Here is a 17019-nt window from a genome sequence, read left to right as displayed (position 1 = left end):
AGTAATTTTATTTGTTTTTTTTTTTAAATTCGTGCAAACGGCAAAGAAATGGTTAAATAGAATTACAAGTCGTAGACTAACGGATGCGATCATACCAACTCACATGCACCGGATCCCATCAGAACTCCGAAGTTAAGCGAGTTTGGGCGAGAGTAGTACTAGGATGGGTGACCTCCTGGGAAGTCCTCGAGTTGCATCCCCCAATCTTTTTTTTTTTCTTTTTTTTTTCTTTTTTTTTTCTTTTTTTTTTCTTTTTTTTTTGTTTTTTTTTTTGGGGAAGCGCGTCGTATATAACCGAACGTCGTGCTTGGGAGATGAAAGAAACAGAGTGGTAGTAGTAATTTTATTTGTTTTTTTTTTTAAATTCGTGCAAACGGCAAAGAAATGGTTAAATAGAATTACAAGTCGTAGACTAACGGATGCGATCATACCAACTCACATGCACCGGATCCCATCAGAACTCCGAAGTTAAGCGAGTTTGGGCGAGAGTAGTACTAGGATGGGTGACCTCCTGGGAAGTCCTCGAGTTGCATCCCCCAATCTTTTTTTTTTTCTTTTTTTTTTCTTTTTTTTTTCTTTTTTTTTTCTTTTTTTTTTGTTTTTTTTTTTGGGGAAGCGCGTCGTATATAACCGAACGTCGTGCTTGGGAGATGAAAGAAACAGAGTGGTAGTAGTAATTTTATTTGTTTTTTTTTTTAAATTCGTGCAAACGGCAAAGAAATGGTTAAATAGAATTACAAGTCGTAGACTAACGGATGCGATCATACCAACTCACATGCACCGGATCCCATCAGAACTCCAAAGTTAAGCGAGTTTGGGCGAGAGTAGTACTAGGATGGGTGACCTCCTGGGAAGTCCTCGTGTTGCATCCCCCAATGTTTTTTTTTTCTTTTTTTTTTCTTTTTTTTTTTTTTGGGGAAGCGCGTTGTATATAACCGAACGTCGTGCTTGGGAGATGAAAGAAATAGAGTGGTAGTAGTAATTTTATTTGTTTTTTTTTTTAAATTCGTGCAAACGGCAAAGAAATGGTTAAATAGAATTACAAGTCGTAGACTAACGGATGCGATCATACCAACTCACATGCACCGGATCCCATCAGAACTCCGAAGTTAAGCGAGTTTGGGCGAGAGTAGTACTAGGATGGGTGACCTCCTGGGAAGTCCTCGAGTTGCATCCCCCAATCTTTTTTTTTTTCTTTTTTTTTTCTTTTTTTTTTCTTTTTTTTTTCTTTTTTTTTTCTTTTTTTTTTCTTTTTTTTTTGTTTTTTTTTTTGGGGAAGCGCGTCGTATATAACCGAACGTCGTGCTTGGGAGATGAAAGAAACAGAGTGGTAGTAGTAATTTTATTTGTTTTTTTTTTTAAATTCGTGCAAACGGCAAAGAAATGGTTAAATAGAATTACAAGTCGTAGACTAACGGATGCGATCATACCAACTCACATGCACCGGATCCCATCAGAACTCCGAAGTTAAGCGAGTTTGGGCGAGAGTAGTACTAGGATGGGTGACCTCCTGGGAAGTCCTCGAGTTGCATCCCCCAATCTTTTGTTTTTTCTTTTTTTTTTCTTTTTTTTTTCTTTTTTTTTTCTTTTTTTTTTCTTTTTTTTTTCTTTTTTTTTTGTTTTTTTTTTTGGGGAAGCGCGTCGTATATAACCGAACGTCGTGCTTGGGAGATGAAAGAAACAGAGTGGTAGTAGTAATTTTATTTGTTTTTTTTTTTAAATTCGTGCAAACGGCAAAGAAATGGTTAAAGAGAATTACAAGTCGTAGACTAACGGATGCGATCATACCAACTCACATGCACCGGATCCCATCAGAACTCCGAAGTTAAGCGAGTTTGGGCGAGAGTAGTACTAGGATGGGTGACCTCCTGGGAAGTCCTCGAGTTGCATCCCCCAATCTTTTTTTTTTCTTTTTTTTTTCTTTTTTTTTTCTTTTTTTTTTGTTTTTTTTTTTGGGGAAGCGCGTCGTATATAACCGAACGTCGTGCTTGGGAGATGAAAGAAACAGAGTGGTAGTAGTAATTTTATTTGTTTTTTTTTTTAAATTCGTGCAAACGGCAAAGAAATGGTTAAATAGAATTACAAGTCGTAGACTAACGGATGCGATCATACCAACTCACATGCACCGGATCCCATCAGAACTCCAAAGTTAAGCGAGTTTGGGCGAGAGTAGTACTAGGATGGGTGACCTCCTGGGAAGTCCTCGTGTTGCATCCCCCAATCTTTTTTTTTTCTTTTTTTTTTCTTTTTTTTTTTTTGGGGAAGCGCGTCGTATATAACCGAACGTCGTGCTTGGGAGATGAAAGAAATAGAGTGGTAGTAGTAATTTTATTTGTTTTTTTTTTGAAATTCGTGCAAACGGCAAAGAAATGGTTAAATAGAATTACAAGTCGTAGACTAACGGATGCGATCATACCAACTCACATGCACCGGATCCCATCAAAACTCCAAAGTTAAGCGAGTTTGGGCGAGAGTAGTACTAGGATAGGTGACCTCCTGGGAAGTCCTCGTGTTGCATCCCCCAATGTTTTTTTTTTCTTTTTTTTTTTTTTTTTTTTTTTTTGGGGAAGCGCGTTGTATATAACCGAACGTCGTGCTTGGGAGATGAAAGAAATAGAGTGGTAGTAGTAATTTTATTTGTTTTTTTTTTTGAAATTCGTGCAAACGGCAAAGAAATGGTTAAATAGAATTACAAGTCGTAGACTAACGGATGCGATCATACCAACTCACATGCACCGGATCCCATCAGAACTCCGAAGTTAAGCGAGTTTGGGCGAGAGTAGTACTAGGATGGGTGACCTCCTGGGAAGTCCTCGAGTTGCATCCCCCAATCTTTTTTTTTTTCTTTTTTTTTTCTTTTTTTTTTCTTTTTTTTTTCTTTTTTTTTTGTTTTTTTTTTTGGGGAAGCGCGTCGTATATAACCGAACGTCGTGCTTGGGAGATGAAAGAAACAGAGTGGTAGTAGTAATTTTATTTGTTTTTTTTTTTAAATTCGTGCAAACGGCAAAGAAATGGTTAAATAGAATTACAAGTCGTAGACTAACGGATGCGATCATACCAACTCACATGCACCGGATCCCATCAAAACTCCAAAGTTAAGCGAGTTTGGACGAGAGTAGTACTAGGATAGGTGACCTCCTGGGAAGTCCTCGTGTTGCATCCCCCAATGTTTTTTTTTTCTTTTTTTTTTCTTTTTTTTTTTTTTGGGGAAGCGCGTTGTATATAACCGAACGTCGTGCTTGGGAGATGAAAGAAATAGAGTGGTAGTAGTAATTTTATTTGTTTTTTTTTTTGAAATTCGTGCAAACGGCAAAGAAATGGTTAAATAGAATTACAAGTCGTAGACTAACGGATGCGATCATACCAACTCACATGCACCGGATCCCATCAGAACTCCGAAGTTAAGCGAGTTTGGGCGAGAGTAGTACTAGGATGGGTGACCTCCTGGGAAGTCCTCGTGTTGCATCCCCCAATCTTTTTTTTTTCTTTTTTTTTTCTTTTTTTTTTGTTTTTTTTTTTTGGGGGAAGCGCGTCGTATATAACCGAATGTCGTGCTTGGGAGATGAAAGAAATAGAGTGGTAGTAGTAATTTTATTTGTTTTTTTTTTGAAATTCGTGCAAACGGCAAAGAAATGGTTAAATAGAATTACAAGTCGTAGACTAACGGATGCGATCATACCAACTCACATGCACCGGATCCCATCAGAACTCCGAAGTTAAGCGAGTTTGGGCGAAAGTAGTACTAGGATGGGTGACCTCCTGGGAAGTCCTCGTGTTGCATCCCCCAATCTTTTTTTTTTTCTTTTTTTTTTCTTTTTTTTTTCTTTTTTTTTTCTTTTTTTTTTCTTTTTTTTTTTTGGGGAAGCGCGTCGTATATAACCGAACGTCGTGCTTGGGAGATGAAAGAAACAGAGTGGTAGTAGTAACTTTATTTGTTTTTTTTTTCAAATTCGTGCAAACGGCAAAGAAATGGTTAAATAGAATTACAAGTCGTAGACTAACGGATGCGATCATACCAACTCACATGCACCGGATCCCATCAGAACTCCGAAGTTAAGCGAGTTTGGGCGAGAGTAGTACTAGGATGGGTGACCTCCTGGGAAGTCCTCGTGTTGCATCCCCCAATGTTTTTTTTTTCTTTTTTTTTTCTTTTTTTTTTCTTTTTTTTTTTTTTGGGGAAGCGCGTTGTATATAACCGAACGTCGTGCTTGGGAGATGAAAGAAATAGAGTGGTAGTAGTAATTTTATTTGTTTTTTTTTTTGAAATTCGTGCAAACGGCAAAGAAATGGTTAAATAGAATTACAAGTCGTAGACTAACGGATGCGATCATACCAACTCACATGCACCGGATCCCATCAGAACTCCGAAGTTAAGCGAGTTTGGGCGAGAGTAGTACTAGGATGGGTGACCTCCTGGGAAGTCCTCGTGTTGCATCCCCCAATCTTTTTTTTTTCTTTTTTTTTTCTTTTTTTTTTGTTTTTTTTTTTTGGGGGAAGCGCGTCGTATATAACCGAATGTCGTGCTTGGGAGATGAAAGAAATAGAGTGGTAGTAGTAATTTTATTTGTTTTTTTTTTGAAATTCGTGCAAACGGCAAAGAAATGGTTAAATAGAATTACAAGTCGTAGACTAACGGATGCGATCATACCAACTCACATGCACCGGATCCCATCAGAACTCCGAAGTTAAGCGAGTTTGGGCGAGAGTAGTACTAGGATGGGTGACCTCCTGGGAAGTCCTCGAGTTGCATCCCCCAATCTTTTTTTTTTTCTTTTTTTTTTCTTTTTTTTTTCTTTTTTTTTTGTTTTTTTTTTTGGGGAAGCGCGTCGTATATAACCGAACGTCGTGCTTGGGAGATGAAAGAAACAGAGTGGTAGTAGTAATTTTATTTGTTTTTTTTTTTAAAGTCGTGCAAACGGCAAAGAAATGGTTAAATAGAATTACAAGTCGTAGACTAACGGATGCGATCATACCAACTCACATGCACCGGATCCCATCAGAACTCCGAAGTTAAGCGAGTTTGGGCGAGAGTAGTACTAGGATGGGTGACCTCCTGGGAAGTCCTCGAGTTGCATCCCCCAATCTTTTTTTTTTTCTTTTTTTTTTCTTTTATTTTTCTTTTTTTTTTGTTTTTTTTTTTGGGGAAGCGCGTCGTATATAACCGAACGTCGTGCTTGGGAGATGAAAGAAACAGAGTGGTAGTAGTAATTTTATTTGTTTTTTTTTTTAAATTCGTGCAAACGGCAAAGAAATGGTTAAATAGAATTACAAGTCGTAGACTAACAGATGCGATCATACCAACTCACATGCACCGGATCCCATCAGAACTCCAAAGTTAAGCGAGTTTGGGCGAGAGTAGTACTAGGATGGGTGACCTCCTGGGAAGTCCTCGTGTTGCATCCCCCAATGTTTTTTTTTTCTTTTTTTTTTCTTTTTTTTTTTTTTGGGGAAGCGCGTTGTATATAACCGAACGTCGTGCTTGGGAGATGAAAGAAATAGAGTGGTAGTAGTAATTTTATTTGTTTTTTTTTTTAAATTCGTGCAAACGGCAAAGAAATGGTTAAATAGAATTACAAGTCGTAGACTAACGGATGCGATCATACCAACTCACATGCACCGGATCCCATCAGAACTCCGAAGTTAAGCGAGTTTGGGCGAGAGTAGTACTAGGATGGGTGACCTCCTGGGAAGTCCTCGAGTTGCATCCCCCAATCTTTTTTTTTTTCTTTTTTTTTTCTTTTTTTTTTCTTTTTTTTTTCTTTTTTTTTTCTTTTTTTTTTCTTTTTTTTTTCTTTTTTTTTTCTTTTTTTTTTCTTTTTTTTTTCTTTTTTTTTTTGGGGAAGCGCGTCGTATATAACCGAACGTCGTGCTTGGGAGATGAAAGAAACAGAGTGGTAGTAGTAATTTTATTTGTTTTTTTTTTTAAATTCGTGCAAACGGCAAAGAAATGGTTAAATAGAATTACAAGTCGTAGACTAACGGATGCGATCATACCAACTCACATGCACCGGATCCCATCAGAACTCCAAAGTTAAGCGAGTTTGGGCGAGAGTAGTACTAGGATGGGTGACCTCCTGGGAAGTCCTCGTGTTGCATCCCCCAATCTTTTTTTTTTTCTTTTTTTTTTCTTTTTTTTTTCTTTTTTTTTTTTGGGGAAGCGCGTCGTATATAACCGAACGTCGTGCTTGGGAGATGAAAGAAACAGAGTGGTAGTAGTAACTTTATTTGTTTTTTTTTTCAAATTCGTGCAAACGGCAAAGAAATGGTTAAATAGAATTACAAGTCGTAGACTAACGGATGCGATCATACCAACTCACATGCACCGGATCCCATCAGAACTCCGAAGTTAAGCGAGTTTGGGCGAGAGTAGTACTAGGATGGGTGACCTCCTGGGAAGTCCTCGTGTTGCATCCCCCAATGTTTTTTTTTTCTTTTTTTTTTCTTTTTTTTTTTTTTGGGGAAGCGCGTTGTATATAACCGAACGTCGTGCTTGGGAGATGAAAGAAATAGAGTGGTAGTAGTAATTTTATTTGTTTTTTTTTTTGAAATTCGTGCAAACGGCAAAGAAATGGTTAAATAGAATTACAAGTCGTAGACTAACGGATGCGATCATACCAACTCACATGCACCGGATCCCATCAGAACTCCGAAGTTAAGCGAGTTTGGGCGAGAGTAGTACTAGGATGGGTGACCTCCTGGGAAGTCCTCGTGTTGCATCCCCCAATCTTTTTTTTTTCTTTTTTTTTTCTTTTTTTTTTGTTTTTTTTTTTTGGGGGAAGCGCGTCGTATATAACCGAATGTCGTGCTTGGGAGATGAAAGAAATAGAGTGGTAGTAGTAATTTTATTTGTTTTTTTTTTGAAATTCGTGCAATCGGCAAAGAAATGGTTAAATAGAATTACAAGTCGTAGACTAACGGATGCGATCATACCAACTCACATGCACCGGATCCCATCAGAACTCCGAAGTTAAGCGAGTTTGGGCGAGAGTAGTACTAGGATGGGTGACCTCCTGGGAAGTCCTCGAGTTGCATCCCCCAATCTTTTTTTTTTTCTTTTTTTTTTCTTTTTTTTTTCTTTTTTTTTTTGGGGAAGCGCGTCGTATATAACCGAACGTCGTGCTTGGGAGATGAAAGAAACAGAGTGGTAGTAGTAATTTTATTTGTTTTTTTTTTTAAAGTCGTGCAAACGGCAAAGAAATGGTTAAATAGAATTACAAGTCGTAGACTAACGGATGCGATCATACCAACTCACATGCACCGGATCCCATCAGAACTCCGAAGTTAAGCGAGTTTGGGCGAGAGTAGTACTAGGATGGGTGACCTCCTGGGAAGTCCTCGAGTTGCATCCCCCAATCTTTTTTTTTTTCTTTTTTTTTTCTTTTTTTTTTCTTTTTTTTTTCTTTTTTTTTTGTTTTTTTTTTTGGGGAAGCGCGTCGTATATAACCGAACGTCGTGCTTGGGAGATGAAAGAAACAGAGTGGTAGTAGTAATTTTATTTGTTTTTTTTTTTAAATTCGTGCAAACGGCAAAGAAATGGTTAAATAGAATTACAAGTCGTAGACTAACAGATGCGATCATACCAACTCACATGCACCGGATCCCATCAGAACTCCAAAGTTAAGCGAGTTTGGGCGAGAGTAGTACTAGGATGGGTGACCTCCTGGGAAGTCCTCGTGTTGCATCCCCCAATGTTTTTTTTTTCTTTTTTTTTTCTTTTTTTTTTTTTTGGGGAAGCGCGTTGTATATAACCGAACGTCGTGCTTGGGAGATGAAAGAAATAGAGTGGTAGTAGTAATTTTATTTGTTTTTTTTTTTAAATTCGTGCAAACGGCAAAGAAATGGTTAAATAGAATTACAAGTCGTAGACTAACGGATGCGATCATACCAACTCACATGCACCGGATCCCATCAGAACTCCGAAGTTAAGCGAGTTTGGGCGAGAGTAGTACTAGGATGGGTGACCTCCTGGGAAGTCCTCGAGTTGCATCCCCCAATCTTTTTTTTTTTCTTTTTTTTTTCTTTTTTTTTTGTTTTTTTTTTTGGGGAAGCGCGTCGTATATAACCGAACGTCGTGCTTGGGAGATGAAAGAAACAGAGTGGTAGTAGTAATTTTATTTGTTTTTTTTTTTAAATTCGTGCAAACGGCAAAGAAATGGTTAAATAGAATTACAAGTCGTAGACTAACGGATGCGATCATACCAACTCACATGCACCGGATCCCATCAGAACTCCAAAGTTAAGCGAGTTTGGGCGAGAGTAGTACTAGGATGGGTGACCTCCTGGGAAGTCCTCGTGTTGCATCCCCCAATGTTTTTTTTTTCTTTTTTTTTTCTTTTTTTTTTTTTTGGGGAAGCGCGTTGTATATAACCGAACGTCGTGCTTGGGAGATGAAAGAAATAGAGTGGTAGTAGTAATTTTATTTGTTTTTTTTTTTAAATTCGTGCAAACGGCAAAGAAATGGTTAAATAGAATTACAAGTCGTAGACTAACGGATGCGATCATACCAACTCACATGCACCGGATCCCATCAGAACTCCGAAGTTAAGCGAGTTTGGGCGAGAGTAGTACTAGGATGGGTGACCTCCTGGGAAGTCCTCGAGTTGCATCCCCCAATCTTTTTTTTTTTCTTTTTTTTTTCTTTTTTTTTTCTTTTTTTTTTGTTTTTTTTTTTGGGGAAGCGCGTCGTATATAACCGAACGTCGTGCTTGGGAGATGAAAGAAACAGAGTGGTAGTAGTAATTTTATTTGTTTTTTTTTTTAAATTCGTGCAAACGGCAAAGAAATGGTTAAATAGAATTACAAGTCGTAGACTAACGGATGCGATCATACCAACTCACATGCACCGGATCCCATCAGAACTCCGAAGTTAAGCGAGTTTGGGCGAGAGTAGTACTAGGATGGGTGACCTCCTGGGAAGTCCTCGAGTTGCATCCCCCAATCTTTTTTTTTTCTTTTTTTTTTCTTTTTTTTTTCTTTTTTTTTTCTTTTTTTTTTGTTTTTTTTTTTGGGGAAGCGCGTCGTATATAACCGAACGTCGTGTTTGGGAGATGAAACAAACAGAGTGGTAGTAGTAATTTTATTTGTTTTTTTTTTTAAATTCGTGCAAACGGCAAAGAAATGGTTAAATAGAATTACAAGTCGTAGACTAACGGATGCGATCATACCAACTCACATGCACCGGATCCCATCAGAACTCCAAAGTTAAGCGAGTTTGGGCGAGAGTAGTACTAGGATGGGTGACCTCCTGGGAAGTCCTCGTGTTGCATCCCCCAATCTTTTTTTTTTTCTTTTTTTTTTCTTTTTTTTTTCTTTTTTTTTTCTTTTTTTTTTTTGGGGAAGCGCGTCGTATATAACCGAACGTCGTGCTTGGGAGATGAAAGAAACAGAGTGGTAGTAGTAACTTTATTTGTTTTTTTTTTCAAATTCGTGCAAACGGCAAAGAAATGGTTAAATAGAATTACAAGTCGTAGACTAACGGATGCGATCATACCAACTCACATGCACCGGATCCCATCAGAACTCCAAAGTTAAGCGAGTTTGGGCGAGAGTAGTACTAGGATGGGTGACCTCCTGGGAAGTCCTCGTGTTGCATCCCCCAATGTTTTTTTTTTCTTTTTTTTTTCTTTTTTTTTTTTTTGGGGAAGCGCGTTGTATATAACCGAACGTCGTGCTTGGGAGATCAAAGAAATAGAGTGGTAGTAGTAATTTTATTTGTTTTTTTTTTAAATTCGTGCAAACGGCAAAGAAATGGTTAAATAGAATTACAAGTCGTAGACTAACGGATGCGATCATACCAACTCACATGCACCGGATCCCATCAGAACTCCGAAGTTAAGCGAGTTTGGGCGAGAGTAGTACTAGGATGGGTGACCTCCTGGGAAGTCCTCGAGTTGCATCCCCCAATCTTTTTTTTTTTCTTTTTTTTTTCTTTTTTTTTTCTTTTTTTTTTGTTTTTTTTTTTGGGGAAGCGCGTCGTATATAACCGAACGTCGTGCTTGGGAGATGAAAGAAACAGAGTGGTAGTAGTAATTTTATTTGTTTTTTTTTTTAAATTCGTGCAAACGGCAAAGAAATGGTTAAATAGAATTACAAGTCGTAGACTAACGGATGCGATCATACCAACTCACATGCACCGGATCCCATCAGAACTCCGAAGTTAAGCGAGTTTGGGCGAGAGTAGTACTAGGATGGGTGACCTCCTGGGAAGTCCTCGAGTTGCATCCCCCAATCTTTTTTTTTTCTTTTTTTTTTCTTTTTTTTTTCTTTTTTTTTTCTTTTTTTTTTGTTTTTTTTTTTGGGGAAGCGCGTCGTATATAACCGAACGTCGTGTTTGGGAGATGAAACAAACAGAGTGGTAGTAGTAATTTTATTTGTTTTTTTTTTGAAATTCGTGCAAACGGCAAAGAAATGGTTAAATAGAATTACAAGTCGTAGACTAACGGATGCGATCATACCAACTCACATGCACCGGATCCCATCAGAACTCCAAAGTTAAGCGAGTTTGGGCGAGAGTAGTACTAGGATGGGTGACCTCCTGGGAAGTCCTCGTGTTGCATCCCCCAATGTTTTTTTTTTCTTTTTTTTTTCTTTTTTTTTTTTTTGGGGAAGCGCGTTGTATATAACCGAACGTCGTGCTTGGGAGATGAAAGAAATAGAGTGGTAGTAGTAATTTTATTTGTTTTTTTTTTTAAATTCGTGCAAACGGCAAAGAAATGGTTAAATAGAATTACAAGTCGTAGACTAACGAATGCGATCATACCAACTCACATGCACCGGATCCCATCAGAACTCCGAAGTTAAGCGAGTTTGGGCGAGAGTAGTACTAGGATGGGTGACCTCCTGGGAAGTCCTCGAGTTGCATCCCCCAATCTTTTTTTTTTTCTTTTTTTTTTCTTTTTTTTTTCTTTTTTTTTTCTTTTTTTTTTCTTTTTTTTTTCTTTTTTTTTTGGGGAAGCGCGTCGTATATAACCGAACGTCGTGCTTGGGAGATGAAAGAAACAGAGTGGTAGTAGTAATTTTATTTGTTTTTTTTTTTAAATTCGTGCAAACGGCAAAGAAATGGTTAAATAGAATTACAAGTCGTAGACTAACGGATGCGATCATACCAACTCACATGCACCGGATCCCATCAAAACTCCAAAGTTAAGCGAGTTTGGGCGAGAGTAGTACTAGGATAGGTGACCTCATGGGAAGTCCTCGTGTTGCATCCCCCAATGTTTTTTTTTTCTTTTTTTTTTCTTTTTTTTTTTTTTGGGGAAGCGCGTTGTATATAACCGAACGTCGTGCTTGGGAGATGAAAGAAATAGAGTGGTAGTAGTAATTTTATTTGTTTTTTTTTTTCAAATTCGTGCAAACGGCAAAGAAATGGTTAAATAGAATTACAAGTCGTAGACTAACGGATGCGATCATACCAACTCACATGCACCGGATCCCATCAGAACTCCAAAGTTAAGCGAGTTTGGGCGAGAGTAGTACTAGGATGGGTGACCTCCTGGGAAGTCCTCGTGTTGCATCCCCCAATGTTTTTTTTTTCTTTTTTTTTTCTTTTTTTTTTTTTTGGGGAAGCGCGTTGTATATAACCGAACGTCGTGCTTGGGAGATCAAAGAAATAGAGTGGTAGTAGTAATTTTATTTGTTTTTTTTTTAAATTCGTGCAAACGGCAAAGAAATGGTTAAATAGAATTACAAGTCGTAGACTAACGGATGCGATCATACCAACTCACATGCACCGGATCCCATCAGAACTCCGAAGTTAAGCGAGTTTGGGCGAGAGTAGTACTAGGATGGGTGACCTCCTGGGAAGTCCTCGAGTTGCATCCCCCAATCTTTTTTTTTTTCTTTTTTTTTTCTTTTTTTTTTCTTTTTTTTTTGTTTTTTTTTTTGGGGAAGCGCGTCGTATATAACCGAACGTCGTGCTTGGGAGATGAAAGAAACAGAGTGGTAGTAGTAATTTTATTTGTTTTTTTTTTTAAATTCGTGCAAACGGCAAAGAAATGGTTAAATAGAATTACAAGTCGTAGACTAACGGATGCGATCATACCAACTCACATGCACCGGATCCCATCAGAACTCCGAAGTTAAGCGAGTTTGGGCGAGAGTAGTACTAGGATGGGTGACCTCCTGGGAAGTCCTCGAGTTGCATCCCCCAATCTTTTTTTTTTCTTTTTTTTTTCTTTTTTTTTTCTTTTTTTTTTCTTTTTTTTTTGTTTTTTTTTTTGGGGAAGCGCGTCGTATATAACCGAACGTCGTGTTTGGGAGATGAAACAAACAGAGTGGTAGTAGTAATTTTATTTGTTTTTTTTTTGAAATTCGTGCAAACGGCAAAGAAATGGTTAAATAGAATTACAAGTCGTAGACTAACGGATGCGATCATACCAACTCACATGCACCGGATCCCATCAGAACTCCAAAGTTAAGCGAGTTTGGGCGAGAGTAGTACTAGGATGGGTGACCTCCTGGGAAGTCCTCGTGTTGCATCCCCCAATGTTTTTTTTTTCTTTTTTTTTTCTTTTTTTTTTTTTTGGGGAAGCGCGTTGTATATAACCGAACGTCGTGCTTGGGAGATGAAAGAAATAGAGTGGTAGTAGTAATTTTATTTGTTTTTTTTTTTAAATTCGTGCAAACGGCAAAGAAATGGTTAAATAGAATTACAAGTCGTAGACTAACGAATGCGATCATACCAACTCACATGCACCGGATCCCATCAGAACTCCGAAGTTAAGCGAGTTTGGGCGAGAGTAGTACTAGGATGGGTGACCTCCTGGGAAGTCCTCGAGTTGCATCCCCCAATCTTTTTTTTTTTCTTTTTTTTTTCTTTTTTTTTTCTTTTTTTTTTCTTTTTTTTTTCTTTTTTTTTTCTTTTTTTTTTGGGGAAGCGCGTCGTATATAACCGAACGTCGTGCTTGGGAGATGAAAGAAACAGAGTGGTAGTAGTAATTTTATTTGTTTTTTTTTTTAAATTCGTGCAAACGGCAAAGAAATGGTTAAATAGAATTACAAGTCGTAGACTAACGGATGCGATCATACCAACTCACATGCACCGGATCCCATCAAAACTCCAAAGTTAAGCGAGTTTGGGCGAGAGTAGTACTAGGATAGGTGACCTCATGGGAAGTCCTCGTGTTGCATCCCCCAATGTTTTTTTTTTCTTTTTTTTTTCTTTTTTTTTTTTTTGGGGAAGCGCGTTGTATATAACCGAACGTCGTGCTTGGGAGATGAAAGAAATAGAGTGGTAGTAGTAATTTTATTTGTTTTTTTTTTTGAAATTCGTGCAAACGGCAAAGAAATGGTTAAATAGAATTACAAGTCGTAGACTAACGGATGCGATCATACCAACTCACATGCACCGGATCCCATCAGAACTCCGAAGTTAAGCGAGTTTGGGCGAGAGTAGTACTAGGATGGGTGACCTCCTGGGAAGTCCTCGTGTTGCATCCCCCAATCTTTTTTTTTTCTTTTTTTTTTCTTTTTTTTTTCTTTTTTTTTTCTTTTTTTTTTTTGGGGGAAGCGCGTCGTATATAACCGAATGTCGTGCTTGGGAGATGAAAGAAATAGAGTGGTAGTAGTAATTTTATTTGTTTTTTTTTTGAAATTCGTGCAAACGGCAAAGAAATGGTTAAATAGAATTACAAGTCGTAGACTAACGGATGCGATCATACCAACTCACATGCACCGGATCCCATCAGAACTCCGAAGTTAAGCGAGTTTGGGCGAGAGTAGTACTAGGATGGGTGACCTCCTGGGAAGTCCTCGTGTTGCATCCCCCAATCTTTTTTTTTTTCTTTTTTTTTTCTTTTTTTTTTTTTTTTTTTTTTGGGGAAGCGCGTCGTATATAACCGAACGTCGTGCTTGGGAGATGAAAGAAACAGAGTGGTAGTAGTAATTTTATTTGTTTTTTTTTTCAAATTCGTGCAAACGGCAAAGAAATGGTTAAATAGAATTACAAGTCGTAGACTAACGGATGCGATCATACCAACTCACATGCACCGGATCCCATCAGAACTCCGAAGTTAAGCGAGTTTGGGCGAGAGTAGTACTAGGATGGGTGACCTCCTGGGAAGTCCTCGTGTTGCATCCCCCAATGTTTTTTTTTTCTTTTTTTTTTCTTTTTTTTTTTTTTGGGGAAGCGCGTTGTATATAACCGAACGTCGTGCTTGGGAGATGAAAGAAATAGAGTGGTAGTAGTAATTTTATTTGTTTTTTTTTTTGAAATTCGTGCAAACGGCAAAGAAATGGTTAAATAGAATTACAAGTCGTAGACTAACGGATGCGATCATACCAACTCACATGCACCGGATCCCATCAGAACTCCGAAGTTAAGCGAGTTTGGGCGAGAGTAGTACTAGGATGGGTGACCTCCTGGGAAGTCCTCGTGTTGCATCCCCCAATCTTTTTTTTTTTCTTTTTTTTTTCTTTTTTTTTTGTTTTTTTTTTTTGGGGGAAGCGCGTCGTATATAACCGAATGTCGTGCTTGGGAGATGAAAGAAATAGAGTGGTAGTAGTAATTTTATTTGTTTTTTTTTTGAAATTCGTGCAAACGGCAAAGAGATGGTTAAATAGAATTACAAGTCGTAGACTAACGGATGCGATCATACCAACTCACATGCACCGGATCCCATCAGAACTCCGAAGTTAAGCGAGTTTTGGCGAGAGTAGTACTAGGATGGGTGACCTCCTGGGAAGTCCTCGAGTTGCATCCCCCAATCTTTTTTTTTTTCTTTTTTTTTTCTTTTTTTTTTCTTTTTTTTTTCTTTTTTTTTTGGGGAAGCGCGTCGTATATAACCGAACGTCGTGCTTGGGAGATGAAAGAAACAGAGTGGTAGTAGTAATTTTATTTGTTTTTTTTTTTAAAGTCGTGCAAACGGCAAAGAAATGGTTAAATAGAATTACAAGTCGTAGACTAACGGATGCGATCATACCAACTCACATGCACCGGATCCCATCAGAACTCCGAAGTTAAGCGAGTTTGGGCGAGAGTAGTACTAGGATGGGTGACCTCCTGGGAAGTCCTCGAGTTGCATCCCCCAATCTTTTTTTTTTCTTTTTTTTTTCTTTTTTTTTTCTTTTTTTTTTGTTTTTTTTTTTGGGGAAGCGCGTCGTATATAACCGAACGTCGTGCTTGGGAGATGAAAGAAACAGAGTGGTAGTAGTAATTTTATTTGTTTTTTTTTTTAAATTCGTGCAAACGGCAAAGAAATGGTTAAATAGAATTACAAGTCGTAGACTAACGGATGCGATCATACCAACTCACATGCACCGGATCCCATCAGAACTCCAAAGTTAAGCGAGTTTGGGCGAGAGTAGTACTAGGATGGGAGACCTCCTGGGAAGTCCTCGTGTTGCATCCCCCAATGTTTTTTTTTTCTTTTTTTTTTCTTTTTTTTTTTTTTGGGGAAGCGCGTTGTATATAACCGAACGTCGTGCTTGGGAGATGAAAGAAATAGAGTGGTAGTAGTAATTTTATTTGTTTTTTTTTTTAAATTCGTGCAAACGGCAAAGAAATGGTTAAATAGAATTACAAGTCGTAGACTAACGGATGCGATCATACCAACTCACATGCACCGGATCCCATCAGAACTCCGAAGTTAAGCGAGTTTGGGCGAGAGTAGTACTAGGATGGGTGACCTCCTGGGAAGTCCTCGAGTTGCATCCCCCAATCTTTTTTTTTTTCTTTTTTTTTTCTTTTTTTTTTCTTTTTTTTTTCTTTTTTTTTTCTTTTTTTTTTTGGGGAAGCGCGTCGTATATAACCGAACGTCGTGCTTGGGAGATGAAAGAAACAGAGTGGTAGTAGTAATTTTATTTGTTTTTTTTTTTAAATTCGTGCAAACGGCAAAGAAATGGTTAAATAGAATTACAAGTCGTAGACTAACGGATGCGATCATACCAACTCACATGCACCGGATCCCATCAAAACTCCAAAGTTAAGCGAGTTTGGGCGAGAGTAGTACTAGGATGGGTGACCTCCTGGGAAGTCCTCGTGTTGCATCCCCCAATGTTTTTTTTTTCTTTTTTTTTTCTTTTTTTTTTTTTTGGGGAAGCGCGTTGTATATAACCGAACGTCGTGCTTGGGAGATGAAAGAAATAGAGTGGTAGTAGTAATTTTATTTGTTTTTTTTTTTGAAATTCGTGCAAACGGCAAAGAAATGGTTAAATAGAATTACAAGTCGTAGACTAACGGATGCGATCATACCAACTCACATGCACCGGATCCCATCAGAACTCCGAAGTTAAGCGAGTTTGGGCGAGAGTAGTACTAGGATGGGTGACCTCCTGGGAAGTCCTCGTGTTGCATCCCCCAATCTTTTTTTTTTCTTTTTTTTTTCTTTTTTTTTTCTTTTTTTTTTCTTTTTTTTTTTTGGGGAAGCGCGTCGTATATAACCGAACGTCGTGCTTGGGAGATGAAAGAAACAGAGTGGTAGTAGTAATTTTATTTGTTTTTTTTTTCAAATTCGTGCAAACGGCAAAGAAATGGTTAAATAGAATTACAAGTCGTAGACTAACGGATGCGATCATACCAACTCACATGCACCGGATCCCATCAGAACTCCGAAGTTAAGCGAGTTTGGGCGAGAGTAGTACTAGGATGGGTGACCTCCTGGGAAGTCCTCGTGTTGCATCCCCCAATGTTTTTTTTTTCTTTTTTTTTTCTTTTTTTTTTTTTTTTTTTTTTTTTGGGGAAGCGCGTTGTATATAACCGAACGTCGTGCTTGGGAGATGAAAGAAATAGAGTGGTAGTAGTAATTTTATTTGTTTTTTTTTTTGAAATTCGTGCAAACGGCAAAGAAATGGTTAAATAGAATTACAAGTCGTAGACTAACGGATGCGATCATACCAACTCACATGCACCGGATCCCATCAGAACTCCGAAGCTAAGCGAGTTTGGGCGAGAGTAGTACTAGGATGGGTGACCTCCTGGGAAGTCCTCGTGTTGCATCCCCCAATCTTTTTTTTTTCTTTTTTTTTTCTTTTTTTTTTGTTTTTTTTTTTTGGGGGAAGCGCGTCGTATATAACCGAATGTCG

At 38.1% G+C, this 17019-nt stretch overlaps 53 non-coding genes across 53 annotated transcripts; all 53 read left to right on the top strand.

The window, feature by feature from the left end:
* Positions 1–81: 81 nt before the first annotated feature.
* On the top strand, positions 82–200 carry LOC137719140 (5S ribosomal RNA). Its single transcript, XR_011066207.1, has one exon. It is a non-coding gene; the product is annotated as a 5S ribosomal RNA (ribosomal RNA).
* Positions 201–417: 217 nt separating this feature from the next.
* Positions 418–536, top strand: LOC137719139 (5S ribosomal RNA). Its single transcript, XR_011066206.1, has one exon. It is a non-coding gene; the product is annotated as a 5S ribosomal RNA (ribosomal RNA).
* Positions 537–753: 217 nt separating this feature from the next.
* On the top strand, positions 754–872 carry LOC137719171 (5S ribosomal RNA). Its single transcript, XR_011066236.1, has one exon. It is a non-coding gene; the product is annotated as a 5S ribosomal RNA (ribosomal RNA).
* Positions 873–1058: 186 nt separating this feature from the next.
* Positions 1059–1177, top strand: LOC137719137 (5S ribosomal RNA). The gene has a single exon (XR_011066205.1). It is a non-coding gene; the product is annotated as a 5S ribosomal RNA (ribosomal RNA).
* Positions 1178–1416: 239 nt separating this feature from the next.
* On the top strand, positions 1417–1535 carry LOC137719136 (5S ribosomal RNA). Its single transcript, XR_011066204.1, has one exon. It is a non-coding gene; the product is annotated as a 5S ribosomal RNA (ribosomal RNA).
* A 239-nt stretch (positions 1536–1774) lies between these two features.
* Positions 1775–1893, top strand: LOC137719135 (5S ribosomal RNA). Its single transcript, XR_011066203.1, has one exon. It is a non-coding gene; the product is annotated as a 5S ribosomal RNA (ribosomal RNA).
* Positions 1894–2098: 205 nt separating this feature from the next.
* LOC137719169 (5S ribosomal RNA) lies at positions 2099–2217 on the top strand. The gene has a single exon (XR_011066235.1). It is a non-coding gene; the product is annotated as a 5S ribosomal RNA (ribosomal RNA).
* A 185-nt stretch (positions 2218–2402) lies between these two features.
* On the top strand, positions 2403–2521 carry LOC137719298 (5S ribosomal RNA). The gene has a single exon (XR_011066355.1). It is a non-coding gene; the product is annotated as a 5S ribosomal RNA (ribosomal RNA).
* A 187-nt stretch (positions 2522–2708) lies between these two features.
* LOC137719134 (5S ribosomal RNA) lies at positions 2709–2827 on the top strand. Its single transcript, XR_011066202.1, has one exon. It is a non-coding gene; the product is annotated as a 5S ribosomal RNA (ribosomal RNA).
* Positions 2828–3044: 217 nt separating this feature from the next.
* Positions 3045–3163, top strand: LOC137719313 (5S ribosomal RNA). Its single transcript, XR_011066371.1, has one exon. It is a non-coding gene; the product is annotated as a 5S ribosomal RNA (ribosomal RNA).
* A 187-nt stretch (positions 3164–3350) lies between these two features.
* LOC137719010 (5S ribosomal RNA) lies at positions 3351–3469 on the top strand. The gene has a single exon (XR_011066085.1). It is a non-coding gene; the product is annotated as a 5S ribosomal RNA (ribosomal RNA).
* Positions 3470–3665: 196 nt separating this feature from the next.
* LOC137719210 (5S ribosomal RNA) lies at positions 3666–3784 on the top strand. Its single transcript, XR_011066273.1, has one exon. It is a non-coding gene; the product is annotated as a 5S ribosomal RNA (ribosomal RNA).
* Positions 3785–4002: 218 nt separating this feature from the next.
* LOC137719009 (5S ribosomal RNA) lies at positions 4003–4121 on the top strand. The gene has a single exon (XR_011066084.1). It is a non-coding gene; the product is annotated as a 5S ribosomal RNA (ribosomal RNA).
* Positions 4122–4319: 198 nt separating this feature from the next.
* LOC137719007 (5S ribosomal RNA) lies at positions 4320–4438 on the top strand. The gene has a single exon (XR_011066082.1). It is a non-coding gene; the product is annotated as a 5S ribosomal RNA (ribosomal RNA).
* A 196-nt stretch (positions 4439–4634) lies between these two features.
* On the top strand, positions 4635–4753 carry LOC137719132 (5S ribosomal RNA). The gene has a single exon (XR_011066200.1). It is a non-coding gene; the product is annotated as a 5S ribosomal RNA (ribosomal RNA).
* Positions 4754–4959: 206 nt separating this feature from the next.
* Positions 4960–5078, top strand: LOC137719131 (5S ribosomal RNA). The gene has a single exon (XR_011066198.1). It is a non-coding gene; the product is annotated as a 5S ribosomal RNA (ribosomal RNA).
* A 206-nt stretch (positions 5079–5284) lies between these two features.
* On the top strand, positions 5285–5403 carry LOC137719248 (5S ribosomal RNA). Its single transcript, XR_011066308.1, has one exon. It is a non-coding gene; the product is annotated as a 5S ribosomal RNA (ribosomal RNA).
* A 186-nt stretch (positions 5404–5589) lies between these two features.
* Positions 5590–5708, top strand: LOC137719130 (5S ribosomal RNA). The gene has a single exon (XR_011066197.1). It is a non-coding gene; the product is annotated as a 5S ribosomal RNA (ribosomal RNA).
* A 272-nt stretch (positions 5709–5980) lies between these two features.
* On the top strand, positions 5981–6099 carry LOC137719167 (5S ribosomal RNA). The gene has a single exon (XR_011066233.1). It is a non-coding gene; the product is annotated as a 5S ribosomal RNA (ribosomal RNA).
* Positions 6100–6295: 196 nt separating this feature from the next.
* Positions 6296–6414, top strand: LOC137719006 (5S ribosomal RNA). Its single transcript, XR_011066081.1, has one exon. It is a non-coding gene; the product is annotated as a 5S ribosomal RNA (ribosomal RNA).
* A 187-nt stretch (positions 6415–6601) lies between these two features.
* Positions 6602–6720, top strand: LOC137719005 (5S ribosomal RNA). Its single transcript, XR_011066080.1, has one exon. It is a non-coding gene; the product is annotated as a 5S ribosomal RNA (ribosomal RNA).
* Positions 6721–6916: 196 nt separating this feature from the next.
* Positions 6917–7035, top strand: LOC137719129 (5S ribosomal RNA). The gene has a single exon (XR_011066196.1). It is a non-coding gene; the product is annotated as a 5S ribosomal RNA (ribosomal RNA).
* A 195-nt stretch (positions 7036–7230) lies between these two features.
* On the top strand, positions 7231–7349 carry LOC137719128 (5S ribosomal RNA). The gene has a single exon (XR_011066195.1). It is a non-coding gene; the product is annotated as a 5S ribosomal RNA (ribosomal RNA).
* A 217-nt stretch (positions 7350–7566) lies between these two features.
* On the top strand, positions 7567–7685 carry LOC137719247 (5S ribosomal RNA). The gene has a single exon (XR_011066307.1). It is a non-coding gene; the product is annotated as a 5S ribosomal RNA (ribosomal RNA).
* A 186-nt stretch (positions 7686–7871) lies between these two features.
* Positions 7872–7990, top strand: LOC137719125 (5S ribosomal RNA). Its single transcript, XR_011066193.1, has one exon. It is a non-coding gene; the product is annotated as a 5S ribosomal RNA (ribosomal RNA).
* A 195-nt stretch (positions 7991–8185) lies between these two features.
* LOC137719166 (5S ribosomal RNA) lies at positions 8186–8304 on the top strand. The gene has a single exon (XR_011066232.1). It is a non-coding gene; the product is annotated as a 5S ribosomal RNA (ribosomal RNA).
* A 186-nt stretch (positions 8305–8490) lies between these two features.
* Positions 8491–8609, top strand: LOC137719124 (5S ribosomal RNA). The gene has a single exon (XR_011066192.1). It is a non-coding gene; the product is annotated as a 5S ribosomal RNA (ribosomal RNA).
* A 206-nt stretch (positions 8610–8815) lies between these two features.
* Positions 8816–8934, top strand: LOC137719123 (5S ribosomal RNA). The gene has a single exon (XR_011066191.1). It is a non-coding gene; the product is annotated as a 5S ribosomal RNA (ribosomal RNA).
* A 216-nt stretch (positions 8935–9150) lies between these two features.
* Positions 9151–9269, top strand: LOC137719165 (5S ribosomal RNA). The gene has a single exon (XR_011066231.1). It is a non-coding gene; the product is annotated as a 5S ribosomal RNA (ribosomal RNA).
* A 207-nt stretch (positions 9270–9476) lies between these two features.
* On the top strand, positions 9477–9595 carry LOC137719164 (5S ribosomal RNA). The gene has a single exon (XR_011066230.1). It is a non-coding gene; the product is annotated as a 5S ribosomal RNA (ribosomal RNA).
* A 185-nt stretch (positions 9596–9780) lies between these two features.
* Positions 9781–9899, top strand: LOC137719122 (5S ribosomal RNA). The gene has a single exon (XR_011066190.1). It is a non-coding gene; the product is annotated as a 5S ribosomal RNA (ribosomal RNA).
* A 206-nt stretch (positions 9900–10105) lies between these two features.
* On the top strand, positions 10106–10224 carry LOC137719121 (5S ribosomal RNA). The gene has a single exon (XR_011066189.1). It is a non-coding gene; the product is annotated as a 5S ribosomal RNA (ribosomal RNA).
* Positions 10225–10440: 216 nt separating this feature from the next.
* LOC137719163 (5S ribosomal RNA) lies at positions 10441–10559 on the top strand. Its single transcript, XR_011066229.1, has one exon. It is a non-coding gene; the product is annotated as a 5S ribosomal RNA (ribosomal RNA).
* A 186-nt stretch (positions 10560–10745) lies between these two features.
* LOC137719244 (5S ribosomal RNA) lies at positions 10746–10864 on the top strand. Its single transcript, XR_011066304.1, has one exon. It is a non-coding gene; the product is annotated as a 5S ribosomal RNA (ribosomal RNA).
* Positions 10865–11091: 227 nt separating this feature from the next.
* LOC137719305 (5S ribosomal RNA) lies at positions 11092–11210 on the top strand. The gene has a single exon (XR_011066362.1). It is a non-coding gene; the product is annotated as a 5S ribosomal RNA (ribosomal RNA).
* Positions 11211–11397: 187 nt separating this feature from the next.
* On the top strand, positions 11398–11516 carry LOC137719162 (5S ribosomal RNA). The gene has a single exon (XR_011066228.1). It is a non-coding gene; the product is annotated as a 5S ribosomal RNA (ribosomal RNA).
* Positions 11517–11701: 185 nt separating this feature from the next.
* On the top strand, positions 11702–11820 carry LOC137719119 (5S ribosomal RNA). The gene has a single exon (XR_011066187.1). It is a non-coding gene; the product is annotated as a 5S ribosomal RNA (ribosomal RNA).
* A 206-nt stretch (positions 11821–12026) lies between these two features.
* LOC137719118 (5S ribosomal RNA) lies at positions 12027–12145 on the top strand. The gene has a single exon (XR_011066186.1). It is a non-coding gene; the product is annotated as a 5S ribosomal RNA (ribosomal RNA).
* Positions 12146–12361: 216 nt separating this feature from the next.
* LOC137719161 (5S ribosomal RNA) lies at positions 12362–12480 on the top strand. The gene has a single exon (XR_011066227.1). It is a non-coding gene; the product is annotated as a 5S ribosomal RNA (ribosomal RNA).
* A 186-nt stretch (positions 12481–12666) lies between these two features.
* Positions 12667–12785, top strand: LOC137719243 (5S ribosomal RNA). Its single transcript, XR_011066303.1, has one exon. It is a non-coding gene; the product is annotated as a 5S ribosomal RNA (ribosomal RNA).
* A 227-nt stretch (positions 12786–13012) lies between these two features.
* LOC137719304 (5S ribosomal RNA) lies at positions 13013–13131 on the top strand. The gene has a single exon (XR_011066361.1). It is a non-coding gene; the product is annotated as a 5S ribosomal RNA (ribosomal RNA).
* A 187-nt stretch (positions 13132–13318) lies between these two features.
* Positions 13319–13437, top strand: LOC137719003 (5S ribosomal RNA). The gene has a single exon (XR_011066079.1). It is a non-coding gene; the product is annotated as a 5S ribosomal RNA (ribosomal RNA).
* A 207-nt stretch (positions 13438–13644) lies between these two features.
* On the top strand, positions 13645–13763 carry LOC137719002 (5S ribosomal RNA). The gene has a single exon (XR_011066078.1). It is a non-coding gene; the product is annotated as a 5S ribosomal RNA (ribosomal RNA).
* A 195-nt stretch (positions 13764–13958) lies between these two features.
* LOC137719000 (5S ribosomal RNA) lies at positions 13959–14077 on the top strand. Its single transcript, XR_011066076.1, has one exon. It is a non-coding gene; the product is annotated as a 5S ribosomal RNA (ribosomal RNA).
* A 187-nt stretch (positions 14078–14264) lies between these two features.
* Positions 14265–14383, top strand: LOC137718999 (5S ribosomal RNA). Its single transcript, XR_011066075.1, has one exon. It is a non-coding gene; the product is annotated as a 5S ribosomal RNA (ribosomal RNA).
* A 197-nt stretch (positions 14384–14580) lies between these two features.
* Positions 14581–14699, top strand: LOC137719289 (5S ribosomal RNA). Its single transcript, XR_011066346.1, has one exon. It is a non-coding gene; the product is annotated as a 5S ribosomal RNA (ribosomal RNA).
* Positions 14700–14904: 205 nt separating this feature from the next.
* LOC137719117 (5S ribosomal RNA) lies at positions 14905–15023 on the top strand. Its single transcript, XR_011066185.1, has one exon. It is a non-coding gene; the product is annotated as a 5S ribosomal RNA (ribosomal RNA).
* Positions 15024–15228: 205 nt separating this feature from the next.
* Positions 15229–15347, top strand: LOC137719206 (5S ribosomal RNA). Its single transcript, XR_011066269.1, has one exon. It is a non-coding gene; the product is annotated as a 5S ribosomal RNA (ribosomal RNA).
* A 186-nt stretch (positions 15348–15533) lies between these two features.
* Positions 15534–15652, top strand: LOC137719116 (5S ribosomal RNA). The gene has a single exon (XR_011066184.1). It is a non-coding gene; the product is annotated as a 5S ribosomal RNA (ribosomal RNA).
* Positions 15653–15869: 217 nt separating this feature from the next.
* On the top strand, positions 15870–15988 carry LOC137719282 (5S ribosomal RNA). Its single transcript, XR_011066340.1, has one exon. It is a non-coding gene; the product is annotated as a 5S ribosomal RNA (ribosomal RNA).
* Positions 15989–16175: 187 nt separating this feature from the next.
* On the top strand, positions 16176–16294 carry LOC137718998 (5S ribosomal RNA). Its single transcript, XR_011066074.1, has one exon. It is a non-coding gene; the product is annotated as a 5S ribosomal RNA (ribosomal RNA).
* A 206-nt stretch (positions 16295–16500) lies between these two features.
* LOC137718997 (5S ribosomal RNA) lies at positions 16501–16619 on the top strand. Its single transcript, XR_011066073.1, has one exon. It is a non-coding gene; the product is annotated as a 5S ribosomal RNA (ribosomal RNA).
* Positions 16620–16817: 198 nt separating this feature from the next.
* On the top strand, positions 16818–16936 carry LOC137719039 (5S ribosomal RNA). Its single transcript, XR_011066112.1, has one exon. It is a non-coding gene; the product is annotated as a 5S ribosomal RNA (ribosomal RNA).
* Positions 16937–17019: the final 83 nt, after the last annotated feature.

Source organism: Pyrus communis, chromosome 15, assembly GCF_963583255.1.
Source record: "Pyrus communis chromosome 15, drPyrComm1.1, whole genome shotgun sequence".
NCBI classification, from domain to species: Eukaryota; Viridiplantae; Streptophyta; class Magnoliopsida; order Rosales; family Rosaceae; genus Pyrus; species Pyrus communis.
The sequence above is the reverse complement of the archived record's forward strand: the minus strand, read 5'-3'. Positions and strand labels throughout refer to the sequence as shown.